Genomic DNA, 6,301 nt, shown 5'->3' on the forward strand with positions numbered 1-6,301 from the left:
GGAGGTCCTGGTCGGCGAGGTCCGGGCGGCGACAGCGTGGTTCATTCCGGGCGGCGTTCGAGCCCCCCCCCCTCTTCCGATCCAGATCGGGATCGATAGGGGTGGAGGAGAGACGTGCGAGAGTGGGAGGGAGCGAGTGGGGAGTGGGGTAGGTTAGGGTTGGGTGTCCAGGGGGGATATGGAGTGGGGGTGGGCTTGGCCGGTTGGGCCGGCCCAGTTGGGTCGGTTGGTTCGGCGGCCAGCTGGCCCGAACGGCCCAGTTGGCCAAGGTTTTTTCTTTTATTTATTTTCCTTTCCATTTTAAATCTTTTTAAATGTCCAGGCATTTAAAAAAAACATTTTCTACACAATAATTGCCTAATATTTGACACTAATCGAACAATTTTGTTTTAACATTTGAAAACTTTATTGTTTGACATTATTTAAATTTTAAATTTGAAAAGTTTCAAACCGATGCGAGATTAAACAGTGAACCAGGTGACCTGACATATTTAGCAGAGATTTACTGTAGCCTAATTACCCGAACGTTACAGTACAATATATGTAAAAATAGTATACATTGAAACCATATATTTGACAAAAAAATTATCTAATATTTAGTAAGTTTTCAACGTGTACAAAGAAAATGTTTCAGATATGTGCAAAAACTAATTCACGAAATATATTAATCACTTATTAAGAAAATGTTCAACATGTACAAAATAAGTTCTAGTTTGATACAAAAAGAGAGAAAAACTGATGAAAACCGACAAATAAGCAAAGAAAACCAAATAATAATAATAATAATAGTAAACCCCCAAAGAGAACTTGTGCAAAGCTGTGTAAATAGTGAAAACTAACAAGGAAATAAATAATAATAAAGAAAATGATGGAAAACTAAAAATAAAGAAAGAAGCCAAAAAAAACCCTGAAGAAAGCCGATGCAAAAAATGAAAATAGTGAAAACCAATGAAAAATGAAGAAAACGCCAAAGAAAAACATAAATAAATCTTTCCCTAATCTTTCTCTAATAATAAAGCACGGATTGACTCCGTGGGTTCACCATCACAATATGCTTCTTCACGTGAATTTACGCTTTCAATTCGAATTTAAAACATATAAGCGAGGTGGTACTAATCTATAGAAAAATAAACTAACGGCTGAAGAAAAATAGGGCACAACCCTCTCTACACGCACACAAACCAAACCGGAGATAAACCTTCCTGTGCACGCACGCGAAACTGGTACTGAAAGACAAAATCCCAATAGAAGCCCACATGTAACTAGCCAGAGTCCAAACCGCCAACTCAATCCGGACGCCTCACGATTCCTTCCCCTACATACCCACACGCATCGTCCCCAATTATATTTCCTTTTTATTCGGGTGTTGGTGGAGTCGAGCGCTGAGACGACGAGCAGCAGCCAGAGCTGGAAGAAGGGCCAGAAGCCACCCGCGATTGCCTGCACCCGCAAATGGACCGGGCCTTGGGGGTAGACGCGGTCTGCATGGCGGGCACCCTGAACCGCGCGGCCTGGCGCCGAGGCTGAAGCCCGCGAACGGAGCCTGCATGGTTGTAGCTGAGGACGATAGCGCGCGGCATGATGCAGCTCAGGTCGGAGGAGGATCCGGTTGCGGTCGGAGTGGAAAGAGGACCATCAAGGCCAGCAGCGGCGAGCAGCGTGCTGCGCTGGTGAAGGAGCGCACTAGCTAGGTGGGACGAACGGACGAGGCCGAGATCGGCGAGGCCCTGTGATTAGGGTTGCCGCCCAGATCAGTCCCTCAACGGTGGTCTATAAGTGTGAATGCACGTGGAACAACTGAAATCCCAACAGTCAGAATATGCTTTGTGTTGTCATCAAGTGTCCTAGATCTTCAAATCCTATAAGTACTACTCCCTTGGTACCAACTTAGGACTAAATCAGCGACAATTTGAGACGGAGGGAGTACTTGATTGTGTGATGTTGGATGATGATAACTGACATGGACTCCCAAAGAAATTCTCAGGTTGCCGGAGAATGTGATGTATCTTTATGCTAGCTTTGAAATGAGGCCGTCGATAGAAAATATAAGTTCCAATCATATTGTATTCATACTTCCAGGTTCAAAGATTGGTGATGCCATATGCAAATTGCACGAGGTGTTCTCCGCTCCCCGCCCCCCCGCGTCGCCCCCGCCCGGGCGACTCGGGCGGGATCCCAACCCTAGCCGCCGGGGCTCCCCCTCCTTCCATCCCTCCCTCCGCTGCCGCCGAAGGACGCCGCCGGCCTTTTGCCCGGGGGCTGACGGTGGTGGCGGGGGCCTTTCCTCTCTCCCGCGCCATGGGGACGGTGCGGAGCTCCGCGGCGTGAGGTGGCACGGCCGATCTGGCCTCTGTGGCGTGGCGGGCCTGCCTTGACCGGCGGCAGCGCGGCGGCGGCCTCGTCCTAGGGCGGTGGTGGTGGCGGTTGCGGCGGCCGGCCCTGCGTCGGGCAGCGGCCTTGGCTGCGTTCGGCGGTGGTGGCCGGATCTGCAGCGGCGGACCATCTGTCCTCGGATCGGCGGTGGCGGTATGGAGGGCCTGGTGGTTGGGTCGGCGCCATGTGTGGTTTGCCCTCCGGAAAGATCCGATCTGCCCGGTGCGGCTTGCTCGATGTGCGGCGGCTCAGATCGGCGGCGACCCGTGCGCACAATACGTGATGGAGGTTCTTCGAGCGGATCCGGGTGAAAACCTTGTGCTCGGCTTGTTGCCAAGACCGGCGTTGGTGGCACCCTGTGGTGTCATTACCTTCTTGAAGGCATCGCCGTGGAGAAGCTCTAGACCTCTATCCGCTACCTCCGGGGGAAACCCTAGATCAGTTGATCGGATGACGGCGACGCGTTGGTGTCGTTTCCTCCTTGGGGGCGTCATTCTTGGAGGCGTACACGGGATCGAGGGACCAGCGGGTGCCTTATTGGTGGAGCGGTACTTCATCCTTCACATTGATGACGGTGAGTCTCGGCGGCGTGGTGCAGTGGAGACTCGGCGCCCGATGCGCGGGGATGGGCTCGCGCAGGTGGAGGTAGTTGTTTGGCGTCAAGGTGGCGTCGATGACGGAGTGGCCTGACAAGGTAGAAGTCTCAATATCTGCTCTGAAGACGGACCTGTGAAAGATGGCGGCGACGACACATGTGAGTGCGTCAGACCAGTTTATGCCCCAGACCCGGTATGTGGCTAGGCTGGAGCTTCTGGCTTTTGATGATAGGTTTAGGTGAGTAGACCGGGTATGTGGCCCAGGTAGCACCCCTTCATCATATGGATAGGAGTAGTGGCATATGTTGCCAAGATGGCGGATTCAGGCATATTGTTGTAATACTTTGTAAGGTCCTCGAGAATAATCAATAAAGTGGCCGTATGCATCTTCCAGATGCAGAGGCCGGGGGTCATCCTCCTTTTCTAAAAAAAAAATATGCAAATTGCACTAATAACTTGGGTGGCCATTGGCAACGATTTGGCGACCGCCACCGAGACGCTCCTCTCTTCGGCGTTATGAGCAGGAAGCATGCCTTCGTCAGTCTACCAGCGCTGGTTACTAATGCATGAGGAGTCGGACTCAAAGTCCTTGGTGTGTCCGACATGTGAACTCTCACTTTTCTCTGTTATATTACACGAGACATGAAGGATCTTTGTGCAATACTCCTGATTTCTTCCTATAGAAATAAAGCTCCAAGGCTTGAGTGTGTGACTTTTTTCTCCCGTCTGCTTGTGTGCTAGATTGGATGGATAAGCCAGAACGCAAACCGAATGGGAAAAGAATGGGAGCATATGCATTGGTTACAAACTAAAAAAAGGAGAAGATAAGAGTATGTGGTGGACAAAGCTCACCAGTTTATCGACAACTAGGTGTCGCCTTTGTTTTTTAAAGCAAGACTTCCCAAATATTATTTTGTGAATGTAAATTTGTATCTAATAAAGTTGAGTAGGTTGACTTTTACACTGATTGTGTAATATGGACACATTATTAGTAGTAGTTTCTCAAGCTTTTCTATAATAACTACTATGTTACAATGAGTTCAAACATACTCACATTGCAAGAAAAATTGAAGCTTTTGGATGCCGTCAGCCGTGGAGGGCGATGGGCGCCTACAGGGGGGCGGGGAGCTCAGAGGAGGAGGAGAGACCGAGAGGGCCGGAGGCGAAGGGGAGGGCCGGAGGCCGAGTGCAGGGGAGGGAGAGGTCGAGAGAGCCGGCCGGAGGAGAGGGACGCTTGCCGCCATCGCCTTCAGCAGTTCACCTAGATTGCGGAATGGGGATTCGTTTTCACGAGACGAGGAGCTCGGTTGGCGTGGCTGCAGTTTGGGCTGGACTTAGTACATGGCCAAAAGGACAATGGACCATCGCCAAAAATAGTGCAATTTTTTTAGAAATAAAAGTTAATATTAAAAAACATCACCATAAAAATAATATCATTTTAAGAAATATTCTCAAAAAATTGAAAAGCACCTTCTCAAAGAAGATAAACCTGTTTTTCTAAACAACAAAAAATAAAATTGATCGTTAAATGTTGCATAATGGCACGTGAAACAAGTTACATTTTATTTTTCGCCCGGTGCAACGCACGGGCATTTGTACTATCTCTCCCTAATCTTTCCCTAATAATAAAGCACGGATTGAGTCTGTCGGGTTCACCGTCATGGTATTTTTGTAAGAGGCCCCTGAATTTTTATGTAATCAACCCACACCCCCTTTTTTAAGTGGCTAAACCAAAAAAGATTCGTTCTTCAACCCGCAATCCTTATTGTTGCGCTCGTCACATCTGGCGGCGGCAGCGATGCAGTGGCAGCGAGGCGGGAGGCATGCGCGAAGATGGAGGAGACATGGAGAGTCGTCCGGGGGCGAGGAGTTCGCCGGCGTCGACGCCATGGACCATGGCGACGCAGGCTTGCAGGGGGTAGCAAGAAGACGAGCAGAGGGGAGCGTCGTGGATGGGACATGCTGGCAACGGGGCAACCGGGAACACATCGGCGAGGGCAACCGACAGCAGCGGCGCGAACTGAAAGGAGGCGGCCATGGTTCCTTCAGCTCCAGCAGGGAAGAGAAAGAGGGTGAGAGTGGGGCGATGGGGCACAGAGGGAGGAGGAGAACGTGCGATAGACGCGGGTGGCGGCGGTGGAGGACCTCGCCGGCGGCAGCGGTCGACCGGTGCAGGGGATCGGGCGTGCGCTGCTCCTCTCCTCCTGGCGGCGCGAGGTGAGGTCGAGGGGATCAAGAGGAGGGAGGCAGACGATTGAGAATCGGGCTAGGGTTCTCTAATTGGTGGGGATAAGTGGAGGCCCGGCTGGGCCTTGGGCTGGCTGGGGTGTGCTGGAATGGGCCGGCCTGTTTTTAAAGAAAAGAAGGGATTTCCCTCTATTGGGAGGGTAGAAATCATTTTGCTCAAAAAAGGGAGTGTAGAAATCCTGCGAGAGTTGCGTTCTTTTGTTCTACGTGGTGTGGGGACTGCATTATTGGCTGGGGAAAAGGGTGGGGTAAAGTTCCATGTAGTTTTTTTAACGTGGATGGGTCATAGGTCTTAATTGGCCGACTTTAATTACTGTATTTCAGTTAACGAGAATGCTATTTTTCTGCCGACTGGCAGTTAGCGACAGGCGCGTACGACTCGCGAGGCGCTCGATCCGCTTCTCGCGCTCGATAAACCGCTCGTTCAGTTCTATCGCGTGAAAAAAACTATCAAAAAATAAAATGAAGCGCCAACAGGAGTCGAACCCACGACCGATTAGATGAATACCACCGCGCGCAACCAACTGGTACATATATCTGTTCTCTTTTCCTACCAGTTTAACAAGGTTTTATACCTTATTCAATGAGAATGAGAAAGAAAAACAACATTGCCTTTGACCTGGAGACAAAACCATCTAGTTCAGGTTTTGTAAGGACTGATGCATCATGCTGTACTTATCTCTCTTTTTTGTAGTGATGAACATTTTTCTAGTGAAATAAACATTCCGCTTACATTGAATAAAGTTTTTTTTCTCATGTGTCATCAAGAAAAAAAATGTTTGTTTTGAAATATCCCCTGATAAATTCTTTGTAATGAGTTTGATAATTTATGCACCACAAACCTGATAGCTTACATACAAACACCGTTAACTTTTTGACCTAGAAAAAATCATTGAAAACATATTCTTGATAACTTCTGTGTAAATAGCATGGTAATACACGTGTCGCATACCCGATAACTGACATCTAAATATCATGGTAACTTTTAAGCCAATGGAAATTTTCTTTAAACATACCCCTGATAAAATTTGTGTAAGTAGCGTGGTAACTTACGTACTACATACCTGCTAAATTAGGTACAAACA

This window comes from Triticum dicoccoides, chromosome 1A, assembly GCF_002162155.2.
Source record: "Triticum dicoccoides isolate Atlit2015 ecotype Zavitan chromosome 1A, WEW_v2.0, whole genome shotgun sequence".
Taxonomy (NCBI): domain Eukaryota; kingdom Viridiplantae; phylum Streptophyta; class Magnoliopsida; order Poales; family Poaceae; genus Triticum; species Triticum dicoccoides.